Below are 20,634 nucleotides of genomic sequence, written 5' to 3' on the forward strand. Positions count from 1 at the left end.
CTTTTGGTACTGCTTTTGAAATTTCGCAATAAATAAATCATTGTGATTACACTTGTCTGTCTGTTAATCTTTTTATTTCTAACAGTTCATGATTTGAATAAACCCAAAGGTTTAGGGGTAGGACTGTATTAGCGGCTTAAAATATCTTTTAAATGCTATACTGTTGCTAAAACTTTCCTAAACATTTATGTCCATTATGTTGTGTAATATAAAAAATATACATTACGTATTTTAAAAAAATTGTATTAAAGAGTTTAGGGCATAGGGTAAGGGTGATAAAATTATCAATAAAATGGTTAAAGGAAAATGAAACCGCAATCTTTATGGTATGATAGATTTGTAATTTGTAATAATTTAAATTTAAATGTACAAAAAAGTATGCTTTGTGTTTTAGAAAGTTACATATTATAAGTGAGACCAGGCCGTTATGCCATTAAGAACACACAGTATATCTCACCAGAGTTAACAGCAGTGCCCATTGTTCCCATTTACCCCAAGCCTGTTCCTTCAGACAGGTGCAAAGCGAAGCCTAATAGCCAGACAGCTCGGGTGCTGCTCCTCGTGCCCACAGCCCTGCGGTTGCTGTCTTACATCATAAGGTTTAGAGAGAGGCAGATCCCAATTAGCGTGTGTGCGAGAACAAGCGCTCACAGGTCCCTCCTCATTAACCTTTGACGGTAGCTTCCTTATAAGCGGGCCAGACCTCCTCATTACGGCAGAGCGAGACCCAGCCAAAGTTCAACTGTCGGGATTCTGACGTTGTAGTTTACAGTTCCTCCTCGCGCATCTCTCTCTGTCCCTTTCCATCGGCCTCTCTTTCTCTCTTTCTGAGGCTGGCTAATAAAAGCCTCTGTGAATTTTAATGTTGCTCCGAGTGTGTATGTCTGACATTTAAAGGCTGTAATTACAGCGGGAGCGAGGTGGAGGGGTTTTAATGGGGGCAGACGATAGATTAAATTAGGTGGGCCTGGGTTAGGAGGAGTTGATGATTTCCTTTTCCACTGCTGCTATTTTCCAGCAGGAAGTTTTACAGGTCATATTTACTCACCCTCATTTCATATACATATGCTAAAAAATGTATTTCATTCTGCTACTTTCTAAAAACAATACAAAGCATTATCAATGTAGTCCATACTACTTATACACTATACTGATTCTAAGTATACATAAGGACTTTTGTAATTTTGTGGTCACACGGTCACTAAGTTTTAATTGAGTGACATACTTTTGTGTTTCACTCATAAATCATTTATTATCAAAAAATCAAAGTACATTGGCTTTGGATGACATGATGGGTGAATAAAGAGGGATTGAACTATTCCTTTAATGTCTGCTCGAGTATTTCCGCCTGTGACATTTACATCAGCGAGAAGCTTTTTCCAGTGCGGTGGGATAAACAGCTTCCCTTCCTTGCTGTGGATATTGATTGATGTTTAGCTCTGTTTATTAGCGGCAAGCATTTTCCCTTTGCTCTGAGAAATATTAGCTCACAGACCAAAATATAACCTGCTCCTAACTAAATTATTCTTCATCTACATATGAACCGTCTGTGATGTCTAATATTTCATTAAATATGTCTCCTGCATACATGCATCCAATTACGATACATTTTTCACATCTTTACAATCAATTGTCCACACTGTTCTGTCCTATCACCATGGAGGGGATACACATACGGTCTTCAGATTTAATCAGATTTACTGTTCTTCTAAAAATATATAAACATACAATGTATCAAATGAAGGAACAGACGCTCTACTTTCAAACAAACAAACAAACAAAGTTTCATCCTATCTTAATTTGTTCTCTTTTTATTCACCTCTTAAATATGGGTAGGTTTCTTCAAAAATACCAAATTTTGAGCAAAAAGTTGAGAAAATTGCATTTTTGATAGAGATCAGATTCAGAGCGATCCTCAAAACATACACAGAGTTCTTAATGTTTGCCGTAAGGAAATACATCCGCATTTTATAAGTTGGATAAGAGCGCCACCTGGTGGATAATAGCAGAAAAACAGGTTGCCCGAAAACTCATCATTGGCAGGGAAGCATTTTCTCTTAATTGACGAATTAACCCCTCAATGGCGGGGAAAGAGTTAAAAATGCCAAAGAATGCATGGAGATAACATGTTAAATATGTCATGCTGCGTTTACACCAGCAGCTGTAGAGCCGTCAAGCGCAAGTGTGAAGAAGCGTTGACACGCGTCTGGATGTCTCGCGGCACGGATGAGGCGTTTGGCGTTAACCAATCAGGAGCTTGCTTGCTGCTGTGGTGGCAGCCCCGCCCGGAGGCACTCATTCAACATAGAGGAACACTTTATTGTCCGTGAACAGTCACCCGGAGATATACGACACAAGTTCTTATTTCTATAGAGACAGGAATAAAAAGGACCTTGCTTGGAAGAGTGTCAGTGAGGACCAGTGTTGGGTGTAACGAAACACAAAGTAATGCATTACTGTAATAATATTACTTTTTTCAGTTACTACTAGTGTAAGGCATTACCCGTCTGAAAATGGTAATATTATTACAGTTTTCCCGAGCTAGTTACTTGCGTTACATTCGCCAGTAGCACCTTCATCACACAAAGGCACACAACACAGAGAACAAAAGGGAAGTGGAGGAGGGCGTGAATGGAACAGTGATTGGTCTAAGTTTGGCACGAGGTATCTTTTACCATCACCGATTGGTCGACACCCGGCAGCCAGCAGCACAGAGCGGCACACTCAAAGACAGATCGGGAAAATGGAAGCGTCAACAACGGCAAGCTCTTTTTCAGAGGAAGGTTTGCTAGTTTCGACGGGTGGAGATTCAGTCATTTTTTTATTATGTTCAACGGAAGGAAAATAACTTGACAGTGAAGTGCACACTCTTTAATGTTTCTCCGAACGCTGTGCCCCACGTCCGGTAGCGGGTAAGGAAGCCAGCAGTAATTTTTATGTTGTATTAAAAGGTGGTGCATTTACGGTGGATTTTCTTGCCGTGGAGACCTTGATGAATGTGAGGTTATGCCACGGTCCCCCAGCGCTCATTTCATTGTTTGTTCCCTTTCAGTCGGTCACTACGACGTCACGTCGTGACCGACGAATTGGGAACCGCTTCGCGGGTGACCTATCTGCTTCGAGAAACCTTTAAAACGCCAATGAACTTGGCATGCAGATAATTGCATCTGCCGGCGCCGCCCCGCCGCACAGCTATTTAATGAGCGGCAGGTGCAGTTATCAAATCAGCTTTTTAGCTTCGAAAGCTGGCAGATTAACACTGCTCACGAGAAGCTGCTCTGATCCTGTGAATTGATCTCTGCGTGTCAGTTGGTTGGGCGAAGGCACCACAGCGAGGCTCGCGAGTGTTTCCACCTCTTTCTTTTCACTCTCTTTTATTTGAGTGTGTGCGTTCTCCTCCCTGTGTGCTTCATCAACTACACAGCTAAAAGAGTGATTTCCCCTAAAAGAGCTGCAGTTGAACTTGCGTCTTTTTAAAGACAGCTGTTCACTGCTCACGGGCGTTAAGCGTCTTTTTAAAGATGTCTTTTCGTCCGTGTTCGACTTCTGGATGCGGCAAGTACATGGGTCCTCGCGATGGACACGATCGCTGTCTCTCATGTCTGGGTCTCCAGCATGCTGAGGCGGCTTTCGTGGGAGGGACATGCTCCGCTTGCGAGAGCCTGACTCTTGCGGATCTGCGGGGTCGTGTGGCGTTTCTCCGGGAACGCCGCCCTCCGTTGCTGATCACCGCCAAGAAGGCGGCTGTGAAGCTACGGAGAGACGACCTCCGCCTCACGGTGCTGAACCGGCAAGCTGGTTCGTCCAGCGGCTCTCAGCCACCGGATCCGCAACCATCTGAGGTTCCGATGGAGACGGAGAGCGCGCGTTCTGCGTCGCTTTCTGCATCCGTTGGACCTCCCGAGGATTCTCTGTCTGTCGTAACATCGGAGGGGGGGCCGTCATTTTCGGACGTTGATCCGGATCCTCTCCCTCCTTCGGGAAGGGTTGCGGTTCCTGATCTCGACCCGGAGATGACGGCTATGCTTGCTCGGGCTGCGGAGACGGTCGGGTTGGAGTGGAGAGCTCCTCCCCCTCCCGTACCGTCCCGCCTAGACGATTGGTACTTTGGGGCTGCACGGGCTTCACAGTCTTCCCCACCGGTACCTTTCTTTCCCGAGGTGCATGATGAGCTGACTCGGACGTGGAAAACCCCGTTTTCCGCCCGGAACCGTCCATATCAGCCATCACCCCTCACCTCCCTCGATGGGGGGGCCGCTAAAGGGTATGCCGGTATCCCGACAGTGGAGCGTTCGGTAGCGATGCAGTTGTGTCCTGCCGGCGTCTCCTACTGGAAGGACCGTCCTGCCCTTCCCTCACGGGCCTGCAGGCATTCGTCAGCTCTGACGGAGTCTGCATACCAGGCCTGTGGGGAGGCGGCCTCAGCCATACATGCCATGGCTTTGTTGCAGGTCCATCAGGCTAAGGCTCTGAAGGATCTGCACGAGGGAGGTCACGATTCGGCGGTCTTTAAAGACCTGCGTGCGGCTACGGATCTGGCGCTACATGCGACCAAGACCACCGCACAAGCCGTCGGTCGTGCTATGTCCACCCTGGTGGTCCAGGAGCGCCACCTCTGGCTGTGCCTTGCGGACATGCGGGAGGCCGACATAACCCGGCTTCTAAACGCCCCGGTGTCCCAGGCCGGCCTGTTCGGCGAGGCGGTGGAAGACTTCGCACAACAGGTCTCCGCCACCCAGAAGCAGACTGAGGCTCTGGCTAACATCATGCCGCGTCGAAAGAGACCAGCACCTGCCCCGTCGACGTCGGCACCTCAGTCTGCCCCTCGCCGAGGGCGTCCTGCAGCGGCGGCCGCCTCCGTTCCTCATCGGGGCCGTCCAAGGAAACGAGGAACCGGCCGTCAGCAGCCCGCCCCGCCCGCTCAGCCCGCTAAGCCTGGTGGAAAGAGAAAATCTAAGCGGCCCTGAGATGGGCGACCTGGAGGTGGAGGGGATCGCTCTTCGGGAGATGGTGAACGCACCACTCCCCCCCCCGGAGGAGGACCGGGTGGGGAATCTTTGGTTTTCTTTAATTTCCGTTCCGCCGGCTTTTCAGCCGGCACCCACAAAACCACAAAAAGAGCGAATTCCTCTTCCTCCTCCAGGTCATCAGAGGCAGTCGGGTGTGACGGATGGGCTCATAACCCTACGTTCTCCCCCTCCTCTCTCGCCAACGGATGTCTTAAGCGCACCGGGATATCTTCATCAGAGTCTTCCCCGCGCAGCCATCCATCAGCGGAGTCAGGTGAGTGCTCATTCTCACAATACACATGTCAACGCAGCCCAAGAGAGCGCGTCATCGAGCACCGCCGTTCCGCTCGCCGCGGGTACTACGATTGTGCCGTTAATTCCCCTCGCCCGGTATCTGGAAGCTTGGCAGCAACTTCCCAGTCCGTCGCGCTGGCTTTTACGCACGATCCGTCTTGGCTATGCGATACAATTCGCCCGGCGACCTCCCAAATTTACAGGCATCCGTTTCACTACAGTGAAACCCGCCGATGCGCACGTACTACGTGCAGAGATTGCTGTCTTATTGGCGAAAGACGCGATTCAGCCGGTTCCTCCAGCCGAGATGAGGTCAGGGTTTTACAGCCCTTACTTTATTGTACCCAAGAAAAGCGGCGGGTTGCGACCGATCCTGGATCTGCGCGTTCTGAATCGAGCACTTCACAAGATGCCGTTCAAAATGCTTACGCAGAAAACCATATTTCAATGCATTCGCCCACAGGATTGGTTTGCAGCCATCGACCTGAAGGACGCGTACTTTCATGTCTCAATCCTTCCCCGGCACAGGCCGTTTCTCCGCTTTGCGTTCGAGGGAAAAGCATATCAGTACAAAGTCTTACCGTTCGGGCTCTCTCTCTCTCCCTGCGTCTTCACAAAAGTGGCAGAGGGCGCTTTAAAACCTCTCAGAGAGAGCGGTGTTCGCATCTTGGCATATCTCGACGATTGGCTCATTATAGCACAGTCGCGTCAAATGCTTTGCAATCATTTAGATCGGGTGCTCAAACACCTCGCCCGTCTCGGTCTTCAGGTCAACCGAGAGAAGAGCAAACTGTGCCCGGCACAGAAGATCTCTTTTCTCGGCATGAAATTGGATTCGGTCAATCTTACAGCACGCCTCACGGAGGCGCGCGTTCAGTCGATTCTGGCTTGCTTGAATACGTTTTCGGGCAAGACTGCGGTCCCTCTGAAACAATTTCAGAAATTACTGGGGCATATGGCTGCAGCCGCGGCTGTAACACCGCTCGGTTTGCTGCATATGAGACCGCTTCAGCATTGGCTTCACGACCGAGTCCCGAGGAGAGCGTGGCTAACCGGCTTTCACCGTGTCACGATCACACCGAAATGCCGTCTCACTTTCACCCCGTGGTCAGACCCAGCGTTTCTCAGGGCGGGGGTGCCACTGAGACAGGTCTCCAGACATGCAATAGTATGCACAGATGCCTCCAACACGGGGTGGGGAGCCACGTATGGCGAGCTTGCAGCTTCAGGAGTATGGACATCACCCCAGCTGCATTGGCACATAAATTGCCGAGAACTGTGGGCTGTATATCTTGCGCTCGTCCGCTTCAGCAGCGAGTTGAGAGGCAAAGATGTATTAGTTCGCACAGACAACATTGCGACTGTTGCGTATATCAATCGCCAAGGCGGAGTGCGCTCTCGTCACATGTCGCATCTCGCCCGCCATCTCCTCTTTTGGAGTCAGAAGAATCTGAGGTCTCTTCGTGCCATTCACATCCCGGGGTCGCTCAACGTAGCGGCAGACGCGCTTTCCCGAGCAGCGCGCCCCGGCGAATGGCGACTCCACCCTCAATCGGTCCAGCTGATTTGGAGACGTTTCGGCAGAGCGCAGATAGATCTGTTTGCATCTCCAGAAACAACCCACTGTCACCTATTTTATTCACTGAACGAGGGATCACTCGGCGTGGATGCATTGGCGCACAGCTGGCCGAGAGGTCTTCGCAAATACGCATTTCCCCCAGTGCGCCTCATTGCACAGACATTGTGCAAAGTCAGGGAGGACGAGGAGAAAATTCTTTTAGTTGCTCCATATTGGGCCACCAGGAGTTGGTTTCCAGAGCTCACTCTCCTCGCGACAGCCCCTCCCTGGAGGATTCCCCTGAGGAGGGACCTTCTGTCTCAAGAAGGGGGCACATTATGGCACCCCCGTCCCGATCTGTGGAACCTCCATGTGTGGTCTCTGGACGGGGCGCGGAGGTTGTAGGTGATTTACCCCAGGCGGTATCTAACACCATCGCTGCAGCGCGAGCGCCGTCTACGAGACAGGCATATACGCTGAAATGGAACCTGTTTGTTGTTTGGTGTACTTCTCAACGAGAGGACCCCCGAGAATGCCCGATCAGTATTGTGCTTTCATATCTCCAGCACCGCTTGGAGAAGAGGCTGTCACCATCTACTATTAAAGTAGATATCGCGGCAATATCCGCGCATCACGCACCCATAGACGGTAGATCTGTGGGTCAGCACGATCTGGTCATTAGGTTTTTAAGAGGTGCACGGAGGCTCAATCCTTCGCGTCCTCCCTCTATTCCTCCTTGGGACCTGTCCATGGTGCTGAACGCTCTCAGGGACTGCCCGTTCGAGCCTCTGCAGACGGTGAGTGTCAAGTTTCTCACTATGAAAACTTTGATGCTCCTCGCACTGGCTTCTATTAAGAGGATAGGGGATCTTCATGCATTTTCGGTCAACGATTCGTGCCTTCAGTTCGGGCCGGCTGAATCCAGCGTTACACTGAGACCCCGGCCGGGCTACGTGCCTAAAGTTCCCACCACTCCCTTTAGGGATCAAGTGGTGAACTTACAAGCTCTGCCTTTGGAAGAGGCAGACCCAGCTATGGCTTTGTTATGTCCTGTACGTGCACTACGTGTGTATGTGGATCGCACTCAAAGCTTTCGGACCTCAGAGCAGCTCTTTGTCTGTTACGGTGGCCAGCAGAAAGGGAGAGCTGTCACTAAACAGAGGATGTCTCACTGGATTGTAGACACAATCGCCCTGGCTTATGAGAAACAGGGCATTCCCTGCCCTTTTGGTTTGAGAGCCCATTCAACCAGAAGCGTGGCTTCATCTTGGGCTTTGGCTCGTGGTTCCTCGCTTTCAGATATTTGTAGAGCTGCTGGCTGGGCGACACCTAATACGTTCACTAGATTCTACAGTGTTCGTGTTGAGCCGGTATCCTCTCGAGTTCTCTCGTCAGATCAGTGAGAACATCGAGGAACGGCTCCTGTGTCGGCTTGGAGCCTTTCTTTTTGGCTGCGCAGAAACCGCACCATTATGGAAGGCCATTAAGGCAAAAACGTTACAAAAAATGTTTTTTGTCTTTTCCACCGCTTGGTGACCGATGTTGCGGAGCATCGGCTGCCAGCCTCTCACTAGATGTATTCTTGACTATCTGGGTGAGGCTAGCGCCCACATTGCGCCCCCTAGTGGTTTCTTTGTGAGTATTTCCGTGGAAAGTTTATGATTTACCACGTTTCCCTTAGCGGAGTTCCTCTAGTGTTGCTAAGAGAGTGTATTTTTTAGAGACTTCGTGTCTTTTTCTCTATCACCTTAGTGGTAGACCCCTAGAGGGTTTTTTCTTCCGCAGCGATCTTAGTCCCGCCTGACGAGTTCGCTTCCCAGTTCGCCTAGTCACTATCGTGGGTTAAGGAACAAGTAGTGACCGGCCTCTGCTTCAACCCCATTTCCGTTCCCTTAAAGGGGAGAGTCGGAGGGTTTACGCAGGCACTGGAAGGGTCAGCTTCAGTGGCGCTTTGGTAGGGATTCCCAATTCGTCGGTCACGACGTGACGTCGTAGTGACCGACTGAAAGGGAACGTCTCGGTTACATGTGTAACCCTCGTTCCCTGAAGGAAGGGAACGGAGACGTCACGTCCCGTCGCCACAGTTTGCTGTTCCACTGCTGATATCTGCCGGACCCTTTCCTTCTGTCCAGCTTTCTCAGCAAAAAATAGCTGATTTGATAACTGCACCTGCCGCTCATTAAATAGCTGTGCGGCGGGGCGGCGCCGGCAGATGCAATTATCTGCATGCCAAGTTCATTGGCGTTTTAAAGGTTTCTCGAAGCAGATAGGTCACCCGCGAAGCGGTTCCCAATTCGTCGGTCACGACGTGACGTCTCCGTTCCCTTCCTTCAGGGAACGAGGGTTACACATGTAACCGAGACGTTTGTATGTAAACAGGGGTTGCGTGCAGGTTGTTTATCCCATCAATTTTGTATATCAATTTTACCGTAATTGACGAAGGCTGTGTCTTTAGCTTGAGTGATATTAATGATATTTATTGAATTGATTGTGTATTTATTACTTTGCGGTGTTAAATTGATATATTTATATGTTTGGGTGTTGGATGAATTTGCTGTGCATTGCTGTGTATAGTGGGTGGGTAAATAATGTGCACTAACATCATGGTATCCCCCTGCTAAGAATACAGAACTCTTGGAAGTCTTAATCAGGAATTAATTTGTTGTGAACCGTCATTATTTCATCAGCTGTCCATTTAAAGGTGTCCATCTAAAATGAATTGCAACCTGTTGTCATTCCTGTATTTTGAATGAGTAAATTGTTGTCAAATTTAATCTAATAAAATTGTAACTTTTTATTGATTTGGGGGTTTTGTTTTTGGATGTTTTCTTGGCCGTGGCTTGCCCAAATAAACATTCTTGTCCAGAAAAAAAATGTAACTAGTAATATAACTAGTTACTTGCTCCAGGGAGTAATAAAGTAAAGTAAGGCATTACTATTTTTGAGAGTAATATGTAATAAGTAATATATTACTTTTTTGAGTAACTAGCCCCAACACTGGTGAGGACATCGGGCAACCTGGTAAGTTGTAATACACATTTCACTTTTATGTCACGTGACATTTATTGACCCGAGCCGTTTATTTTCCCCCTATAGAAAGGTTACCAAATACAAACCGGTAACTCTCTCGATAAATGCACAATCAACATCAGTCATCTTGCAAACAGACAACCGCATAGCACTTGCCCCTCTCAAAAGAAGCAGAGTTTGCTTTTGATGCCCGTCAAATGCTTGCTTTTTCCGCGCGTCTACACTCTTAAAACAAATGTGTTAAAAACAACACAACATGTGTTATTTTTTACACATGTTCTGAGTGTGCGCAGGGACAACACATGTTGAGTTAAATTTAACACAGAATATGTGTTATAAAATGCAACACAAAAAATGTGTTGCTTCAGTAAACACATTAATGTGTAACTTTCTATTAATTTAACACAACTATGTGTTACCCAGTAATTGTTTAGTTTTAATATAAAAGAGAAAAAAAACATACGATTTGTAAACTTTAAATAATGAAATCAAGCAGACAACTATTAAATATTGTTCACAACATTTATTTGTATAATAATAAATATTTGACAATTAATGCTAGCATGAAAATATGCTAGTACTTTATGCTGCAAGATGTATGCTAATTTAAATAAATTTAAGTGCAAGTATAATCACTTCAAACATACATTACATTCATACATAAAAAAAACACCATTTATAAAATAATTCATTGAATTTAAAAGCACATGTGTTAAACATGTTGAAACAATGTCTGAAATCGTTTTCAACATACAAGTTATCAAAAATTCTTACCTTGTCCTGAAACATTAACACGTTATTTTACATTAAGAAAAATACTTCAAATGAACTTGACAAGTGTATTCAAAGAAATCTCCATCACAAAATATTTAGGGGCGGTTTCCCGGACAGGGATTATCTTAATCCAGGACTAGGCCTTAGATTAATTAGGAAATATAACTGGTTTTAACAAACATGCCTTACTAAAAACATTACCTGTGTGCATTTTGAGGCAAAACAAAGGGCACTGATGTGTTTTAAGATATGTCAGTGCAAGTTGTTTTCAGTTTGGACAGCTCTTAAAAATGTTTTAGTCTAGGACTAGTCTAATCCCTGTCCGGGAAACCGCCACACAGTGCATGCATTGGTTAAAACAGACTGCAATTTTCGGTCCATTTTGAAACTCCATTGCCTTGGATCGTTTGCAAGAGGACTGGGACAAGGGAAGATCATATTCATACAAAAAAATAAACTGAAGACAGTTGGCAGGGATACTTAAGGTTACTTAGCTAGTAAATTTGAAAAGTCTTTCTACCGCACAGGTCAGATTGTAAACATCAAGTGGAAAGGCAAGAGAATCATTCATTGCGACAATTACATAGTGGCCTCTATGTCCTGAAGAACCACTGGAAACCAACTGTGGCTGAGCTGATTTTAGACACCTTTTCATCATTTAGTAAGCAAAGAGGTCACGCTGGTACCAGCCTACAGAAATGAAACAATATACATCATTAGAAAATGTTGTTGCATGAAAATTACTTATTTTATATAAAGTTTTTAGTCACAAAGCTTACCGCCACCAAGTCCCACAGGTCTGAGACTTCACACAGAATTCACACAGCAGAAGATCTGGGTGTGGTAAACATGCAGGTCACATGCAAAATATAAATTATGAGAAAAAATTATTTAAAAAGGATTACTTTTATATCTTACATTAAATGTTACATTTTAAATGTCATTTTCCAAATAAAAAATTTGGAACAGAGACAGGAAATCATACCATTATGTTGACTGTCAGCTTTCTTCAATGAATGTCTGATGTCCATTTTCTTCTCTAAAGATGCTATTTCCCTGAGTTTCTCAATAATTGTCACCTCCCATTTCCTGATAAACATGTCTTCTTTCCTATCGGTAAGTCTGGAAAACTTGATGTCCACCTTCAGTAAGTTTAATAAGAAATATTAATATTGAAATGATGAAACACTTTGTTTAAAGTTATCTGCAGTTAAGTATATTACAAAGACTGGCATGTCCAGACATTGGGGATATTCCTTAAAGATTTCACCAACAGTTGGTGATTTTGTCATTACCTGTATCCATCTCCGTTGATGACTGAAGGTTTGGTCAATGGCATTCTTTATTGATGATGTCCTCTCACGTCAACTCCATTGAAGCTTCCGTCTGATGTTCTGTAGTCTCGTTTTTATAAATCCACTGTGTGATGGCCCATCAAAAAAAAAAGAAAAAAAAGAAAAATGCTCCTATCATGATCAATGCAAAAATAGCACTAAGTTAGAGTCAAGTACAGTTTTTATACACATTGTCAAGTAAGTAATTTCATACACATTAATGAAGTATGTAAAACAAAGCATCCTTACAGTACATGTCCCTCATTTTGACCAAATGAGACCATAATCCAACAACACAATCTCCTTTGCGAGTGCCAGCTTTTCTTTTTCAGATGGATAGCTGAAAAAGATTACAAACAAACATTGACACAAGAATTGTGATTTACTAGTAGCACAAGACTACACCCATTTTATTCACTACCTAGCACTTCAGCCTTACTGCAAGCAGTGAAAGGTTCGTAAAGTTTGACTCCTTACATTTAGACCACTACGTTATGTTGAACGCGAGGGCGCGACACGAAAATAAAAAACATTATTATAAAATGTGGTGGTGCATCCAGTATGTTACAGCATCACCGAATAATAATGAGTTTGACCGTCTTTTGTCTCGTCATGCCGCTCACAGGTGTACAGTAGGTACAGTGACGTGCATACTGATCCACCATCATGTGCTTAACCAAACGCGACGAGGCGTCGCGATAATCGAAAGGCATAATTTATAATATCCCGTCCTATATTAACGTCAGGACATAAACTGAAAAGAAACCCGTTACCGCGTGTCACGTCTATTTATGACACGGTGTTAAAGATTTACGGTAAAGTGCTGCAAGTGTCACACATACTAACCCGTAGTCCAATGTGCCTTTCATTAAACAATGACTGTTAACATGAATCTCCAAACGTAACTTTGCAAAACGAGCGAGCATTTAACGTTACCACAATAAAGTTTAAATGAACAGTCTCCTGCACAATTAATGCTAAAGTTTATTACACTAAATGACAAATAGATATCATATTATAACGGTAATTTTTTATTTAAATTCTTACCTGATGCAGACAGGAGCATTCTTGACCTCTCGACTGGAAATGCGGTTGAAAAAAGAACGTCACAGCGCAGGCGCAACACAATATGCGTTCTTGTCTGTTTTTTTCTCCTCAATAAAACAAATACTAAATAGACTGCCAAGGCTCAATAATAATGTTCACGAATTTCATAATAATAAAATAATAATAACACACGCAAAAAAATATACAACAATGCGTGGTTGTCTGTCCAAGTGAAACGTCATCAGCTGACTCGTGTGAACTTACAACAGCCACCAATGGAAGAGAACGCCTGCATAATGTTTGAAATATTACTCTTATTGTGTCACAAAATGTATATTCAAGAGCTATTTAGGCGAGAATGTATGTATAAAAAGATCAAATGTGCGGTCGATTTATAAAGATAGCGTTTATTAAAAAATCTGCTCCGACTCTTTCGGAGTTCTGATCCAGACAACCACCGGATACTCAGCGCTAATGTACCCCGCCCAACGCAGCTTGATCTCGGCAAGTCCTTATGAAAATCCCCGCTGGCTGTTATGTGGTAGTAGTGGTTAACAGTAGATATATTTTGGTTAACAGTAGATATATTTTATTTTGTTACTTCGTTTAAATATAAATCATCATTAAATTACTGGTAAACATGTTTTACACATTCATTGTGTAAGCAGTTAAGCATAATATTTACACATTATGTGTCAGTTCTAACACAAAAATGTGTTGGAATCCTTTTACACATATTTTGTGTAAAATTTTAACACATCAATTTTAAGAGTGTACTTCGCTCTAGACGCACGAATGCATTCAAACTGTTCAAGCGGCAAACAAGGTGCGGTAGACGCGATTTTGACGCCTCAAACGCGGTTGGTGTAAACGCAGCATTACATTGTTCTTCGATTCCTACATAGAAGGTTTAACTTTTTTAAGTGAAAAAATTATCCAGAGATGGTAGATGAATAATAAGAGTTGTGTACATGGTAATGACATATCGTGAGCCTCAAAACACGGTGGTTTCCTCCTTCTAATGTAAACCTCATGCATGCAAAATACCGCTGAATGTCCATTTACCACCCTAGGTTTTGGCTTTAGAATGAAACTTATTACCTGATTTGAAAAAATCTTGAATAATAATGTTGAGCTCTGCTCTGATTGGCTGTTTCTCAGACCCGTTTCCCAAAGGCAACAAATTGATTTTTTTTTAATGAAATAACCTGATCATGTTTGATGGAGTGCAACTGTTTCTGACTTTTTTCAGCATACATTTTCATCTTGCGTCAAAATTGTATTGTATTTAACATAATTGTATCCATTTGAAAATTTGAGATGGGTTCTGTTAAAATGTACCCAAGTGTACCTAAAATAAAAAAGTGTAATATACAGGTTTGTGGCTATTAATTAATTTTTTTAATAAATTATCCACTTGTAAACTCATGTTAACTGTTCTTTTTTATAAATATAGTATTTGTATTAAATCTATATTCATAGAGTTGAATCGAGAAATGAGTATAAAAATCATCCAAGAATCAGAATCGAACAGAGAATCGAATCGATCTGATAGATTATGAATCGAATCGATCTGGAACATCTGAATCGATACCCAGCTCTACTGTATAGTCAATAGTAGAACTTCAGTCTAAACGCTAGCATATAGCATTAACTAGCATATAGCGCTAACTCAAGAGTCACAACTTTGATTTTAGCATTAAAACAACATTGTACTTAATTTAATGTGTAATTGAATGTTGTCAGGCGTACATCTCGACTGTAACGTCACAGTTGGTGTTATGTTGAGATTGACCTGTTTACCAGCAGTCTTGAGGTTTACATAAGAAGGACGAAACAATCGTGTTTGATGTTCACAAAAAAAAAACATTATTACAGTTTTTTAGCTCTTATTATTTATCTGTGCCTAGATAAATACAGTTTTACATTCTACTGCACCTTTAAACAAAGTAATCTCTTTTAGTTTTAGTTTTATGTGAGGATCAAATATATAATGTCCTGTATTAACCCTATTTAAAAAGGCTTCCAAGTCTTCATTACAGTACTCATTTTATATTTGTTGAAAGGACATCGCTGGTTACCAGCACATGGTGTGTTTTGGATGTTGGTATGCTGCTGGTGTACCCTACCAGGCTTTTTAACTAGCTAATCTGCAAGATTTATTGGCAGAAAACATTCAGTATTAAAAACGAATCTGAAATTGAAGCTAAAGTATTTAATGAGCACCAGTACGTGGATACCTAGATCTGTTTTTGCCCATTGAATGAAATTCCCCTTTGTTGGCTGTATTTCTGTGTATAAATTAAATTTCTCTTTCTGTCATTTCATTTCAAATCTCAATTCAACGTGGAGTGGGGAATGGGTTCTGAATTATGGTCAAGCCTTCATCTAACGTCGTCTAATCTGGCCATTTCATTTCCATTTGGGAACAATCCAACAGATGTACATAATTCAAAAATGAAATTAACCATGATCAAGTTATAGCTTGAAACAAAGTCTCTATTGTGGAGGCGTCTGTAATTTCTGTACACTCATTTTAATGTATGACACTATGGTCTGTAATGTGATGTAGCCCATGAGAGTATGTTTTTTCTTTGTAATAAGCATCTGTGCTGAGACCAGAACCCCTGCTGTGGAAATATTTACCGGTGCATTAAAGTGCCCCCGACACACTTTTTCTCTCTCATTTGCGCCCGCTCTCACAAATTCACTTACAAACAGTTCGAGTCATCGGGGGGTGGTGGGGTTAAGAATGGGTGGCTCTGAGCTTCTGTCAGTTTTATCGATTAAAGCTGCGCCGCGTAAAAGAGGAGAGGCCGACCCCTCAGAGAGAGATCTATTCAGCCCACAGACGGGGAAACGCTCAGAACACAAAAGCTAAATTAAAAAGAGTTCTGCGACTGCCATGTTTCTCTCTGAAACATCTCTCATGAGGTTTGCCTGTCTGGCTGCTTATCAAAAAGTGAGAAAAGTCATTTTGGTGGAAAAAGTATATTTTAGGATCACTTGTTAAAGCTTAAATATGTTATGTTTGTGCCGCTAGCATCACCAAATGGAATTATAAAAAATATTTATTGTTTTAAAACTGGTTGTCCTAATCCGGAGCCACTATTGCTGTGTTAGGCAGTTTTCACGAAGCTCATACAAACAAAGCAATGTTTTCATGGCATCACCTTTACTTTAGCTTGGTTTGCTTTTCCTTTGCAGTTTACTGCCGCTTCAGAGTGAGTGAGATTATAGTGTTATCGATACAGTTGCGCCGCCTCTACTGCCGTGACATCATCTTAAAGGTGTGATACAAATAAACTCAACAATGGAGCAACGCAGCATGCCGATGGAATGGGGTTCTTGATTCTCGGCATGCAGACAACGAATAATATAAGGGGTAAAAAATGATGAGCTGATGTTCAATTGGAAATGAATAATTTCTTTAAGATGAGAATTCTAAGGAAGTTGATTTTTCCTAAATTTCCTGATTTTAGCAACGATGGCTAATGAAAAGCGAGTATGGTGATGTAACACTGGTACTTTGTTTGTACCTTTTGATTTCAGTTCCTTCTTTGCGCAAAAAGGCAGTTCAAAAGTAGCAATAAATAAATATATAAGGTGGCATCAAGTTGCCACTGATTTAAGTTAATGTTTCTGTACACTGCAGAAAGATATTAATGCACTTATTTTTTTAAGTTATCGAGTTATCTTATTAATTAAGAGAAAACATTTGCATAAAGAAATGTGTTCCTGATGAGGTTTTATGTTAATCTGTAACACCGCAATTATCCACTAGATGGCACACTTACCCAATTTATAAAAAAACGGAAGAATTTTTTTTTTACTAATTTTAAACTCTGTGTATGTTTTGCATGAATCGTTTTGAATCTGATCTCTAACTAAATTCCTTCACAAAAATGCAATTATTTCACTTTTTTGCTAAAATGTTTTATTTCTGAATAACAATACCCATATTTAAGAGTTTATAAACAGAGAAAAAAATATAGATAGGATGAAACTTTTTTCCCGTTTTGTTAGTTTGTTTATTGTTTGTTTGAAAGCAGAGGGTCTGTTGTTTTATTTGATATATTTGTATGTTTATGTATTTATAGAAGAAATTTTTCCTGGAAGGCATTTTGTGAAACTTTTGTGAATGACAAAAAATGCTGGCGGGCAATTTTTTATAAAAATGGCTGGTGGGGAATGAGTTAATCAACTTAAATTTACAAGTAATTTTAACTGTATTGACTAGTGATGAGTTGGTGTTACTTAAAGGACAGGTTGGGTATTTTACACTTAAAGCCCTGTTTTCAGATAGTTTATGATTAAATGGAGCGGTTTTGACTGAAATTTCGACACATGCGGCTGCCCCGAGAATTTTCGGGTGTTTGTGTTTCACCTCCCACCTCTACAACGGGTGTATAGGTGCACTGGAACAATCCTTCCTAAAAAGCATTAAACTTTTGTTTACAAAGACGCAGTGGCGGATTTAGCAAATTGGGGGCCCAAGGCGAAGGTACGTATGGGCCCCCCATCCGATCTATAAAGTATTTTTTTACTCCAAAATGAAGATGGAAAGCAGAGGACACACAAAGTGCAGCACTACACAAACCAATAGAGAATAAGTCAATGGGGCAAAAACAGCCACGAACAGTAAATGAGGGAGAAATAATTTAAATCTGATGCTGCACAAAAACTAGCAATGCATCAAAGCCAATGTCGTTACTAATCTTTCACATGCCCAAGACTGTGATAAAAGGTAAAAAAAAATCCAATCTACAATCACTTTTTATATTAAAAATATGTTTTCTTTGATGTTTTCTTCACAAACATAACAAAAGGGTTGTGAATTTTCCCACAGAGTTTTTGAAAAATGTTCAAAGCATTTTCCCAAAATATGTGTCAACATTAGCCTAGAAATCTAGACGCACCCTAGCAGCCGCAAAATATATTTGCTGCCAGGGTTTAGTCTAGGCCAGTGTTCTTCACTCACAATACACTTAACAGCTCCAAAAACCAAAATTTGGTCAGGCCAATCACATCGTGTGTAGCGTCTGTGGGGCGGGCTTAACATGATGACGACAGAGCTGCCTGCGACGGTTCCTACTTGAAAACAAAGAATGGCTGCGGCTGCTGGCGAACAGCTTTCTTTTGAAGCGGCTTTGGCCGCGACTCTGGAGGACTTAGACTTATGTTTTTCTTTGAGAGAAGAGCAAATAACCCTACTGAAGTCCTTTTTAAGCAAGAAAGATGTGTTTGGAGTTTTGCCGACTGGTTACGGTAAAAGTTTGATATACTAATTAGCTCCACTGGTGGGGAAACGCAGGGGACTCATACGTCACCTTCTTCGTTGGTCTGATTGGTCATAGCGCTATCCTATTGCGTGCAGAGGCAATTTTGAGGGACAACCTTATATCCCGCCCCTTGCATTGAGCCGTTTGTGTGAAGAGTTGCCAGACCTTACATCATGATGTAGGTCTGGCTAACCAGGCTATGTCAACATAAGATTTTTCACCAAAAATCATTCCATTTGCTGAAACACAGAGAAAGTTGTGGCCAAATTAAGACTCAACAGCACCCCATAGTGGACGAAAACATCCCCAACATAACATCAGCAGGGCTCCAGACTAAGGCTGTGTCCGAAACCGCATACTGTATAGTAGGTACTGAATTAGATGAAGAACAGTGTGCTCATCTCATGTATATAATTGTCATTGTCTTAAAGCAACACTATGTAGTTTTTTTTACCTTTAAATAATGTCTCTAAAATTATTTCAGTGATAGAACAACTTTTAACTGGACAAATTGTACTGTTGCTGCAACCTGAGCAACCTCCTAGCTGCTACAAGCACACTCTGAAAGTGTCGGTTGAGGGTAGAGCACACAGCCCCGCCCTTCCCCCTGCCTTCAGAAGTGTGTCTGATACCAGTCACTGTTGCGCTTTTCAACCACATGGTGGAGCTGTAAGTCATTTTACATGGAAACTACATAGTGTTGCTTTAAACCTGATAAGCTTCTATTTTTGTTTAGAATAGTTGCACTTGACTTTACTACTTGTCTGATTAAAAATTTGCCTTATTGTGTAGAGTAGAAATATGATGCATTGCAATGCATTGTAGAATCGAATTGAATTGAATCGTTACCTGGTGAATCGTAATTGAATTGAATTGTGAGGGCAGTGCCAATGCACACCCCTACAATCTATTACGTTCTTACATCTGTCCAATCATCTGTTAAAAGTTAAAAGTGATAGCTTAAACTATGAGTTTGTGCTTAAATGAGAGTTAATGTCAGCCGGGCTTTTTAACATCTGAAAGGATTAAATAGTGGAACAGAGACAGCTTCCTCTGCACCGGTAAGGCATCTGTTGAAACACTGTTTTCATTCAGTCAGATATAAATATATTACTTCACTTCAGTGTTTCCCACAGGCTTGGCGGCACATTTGCCAGGTGGATAGGTGAAAATAGATAACAAATATGGGTTTAGGTCAGTCGTTTTCAGATGCAGATGTACTAGGATGTACAACACACGCGCAGAACATTACTCCAAAAATAACTGCAATTTTATATTTGTATTTTCAATCAGAGATGGCGATAAAGAGAGAGTTACAGACTGCAGCTTTAAGCTAGTGGTATCCAGGGATTCCCGCAGCATATTTCAGTTAAGGCGGCCCGCCTAAGCTTGGAAACCCTACCACCTTAACTAGGCAGTCCATAAAAAAAAATTGCTGCACAAAAGGCTCTCAAGTGCATCTCGGAGAATAGCGCGTATGCGCATCACACCACGAGTGGGGACGCACACCACGTGGTCCGTCATGTCTGGAGGATAGCCAGTTCATAAAACGCGTGTCTGTGAGAACTGTAAGTGGACTTATGTTTTGGGGTTATTTAAGCCAGCTTGTTATTGTATTAGTCTATAGTTCTTGCTATTTTAAAGTAAGTTAGCTGGTGATTTTGTTGTTTGAGCAACCTGCTAGGGTTTCACGTGCCTGTTGATGAGATATAATTGTTGAGCGCACTTGCTCACTTTATTTCTGTGCATTATTTACATGCTACAGTAGTTACACTACTTTAAGGTAATGTAATTAATAGTGGGAAATAATCCGTTTTTACAATTTTTGCACTATCTATCATCGTTGCCAGACGTTCTACAAGATCTGCTTCAGTTTGTGTTTATTAACCCTTTAGTTTCACTTCATCACACAGCTTTTCCCGTAAGAGGTAAAACATTTAATTCATTAATAATCTAGTATGTGTTCATTTTCTGTCATAGTTTAAATATTTAAAATATTTAAATATTTTAAATATTTTAATTTTCATCATGCCACATGCCCCTTTGATTGCAATGCCCTCGCCCCGCCCACTCGCCCAACCCTACCACCTTAACTAACAAATTTTCTGCGTGAAACCCTGTTATCATATATATGGTAGGTCATGATCATGGGTTTGAGCCTCAGAATCTCAAAATCTGATCAAATGCAAAGTAAGTCACGTTGGAAGAAAGTTCCTGATAAAGTTTTGTAAATGCGTGCAGACTCACAGTTGCATGAGCTTTGGGTTTTCTGTTATGGATAGTTCTGTACGTCTGTCTGCTCTCTT

General features: G+C 42.6%; 1 protein-coding gene and 1 long non-coding RNA gene across 4 annotated transcripts in view; one reads left to right on the top strand and one right to left on the bottom strand.

The window, feature by feature from the left end:
* Positions 1-20,634, top strand: part of LOC141350479 (exostosin-1) — a 412,075-nt gene that overhangs the window by 127,882 nt on the left and 263,559 nt on the right. The gene's annotated exons all lie outside the window — the stretch shown is intronic.
* LOC129444722 (uncharacterized) lies at positions 10,402-13,820 on the bottom strand. 3 transcript variants are annotated; one of them, XR_012358550.1, is made up of 6 exons: positions 13,047-13,820; positions 12,249-12,339; positions 11,961-12,066; positions 11,651-11,807; positions 11,445-11,499; positions 10,402-11,355 (listed from the first exon to the last, which is right to left on the bottom strand). It is a non-coding gene; the product is annotated as an uncharacterized lncRNA (long non-coding RNA). The 3 variants fall into 3 exon arrangements; XR_012358548.1 differs by having other exon boundaries at positions 10,406-11,355; positions 11,961-12,131; XR_012358549.1 differs by having other exon boundaries at positions 10,407-11,355; positions 11,961-12,084.

The sequence above is a fragment of the Misgurnus anguillicaudatus genome, chromosome 18, assembly GCF_027580225.2.
Source record: "Misgurnus anguillicaudatus chromosome 18, ASM2758022v2, whole genome shotgun sequence".
Classification (NCBI taxonomy): Eukaryota; Metazoa; Chordata; class Actinopteri; order Cypriniformes; family Cobitidae; genus Misgurnus; species Misgurnus anguillicaudatus.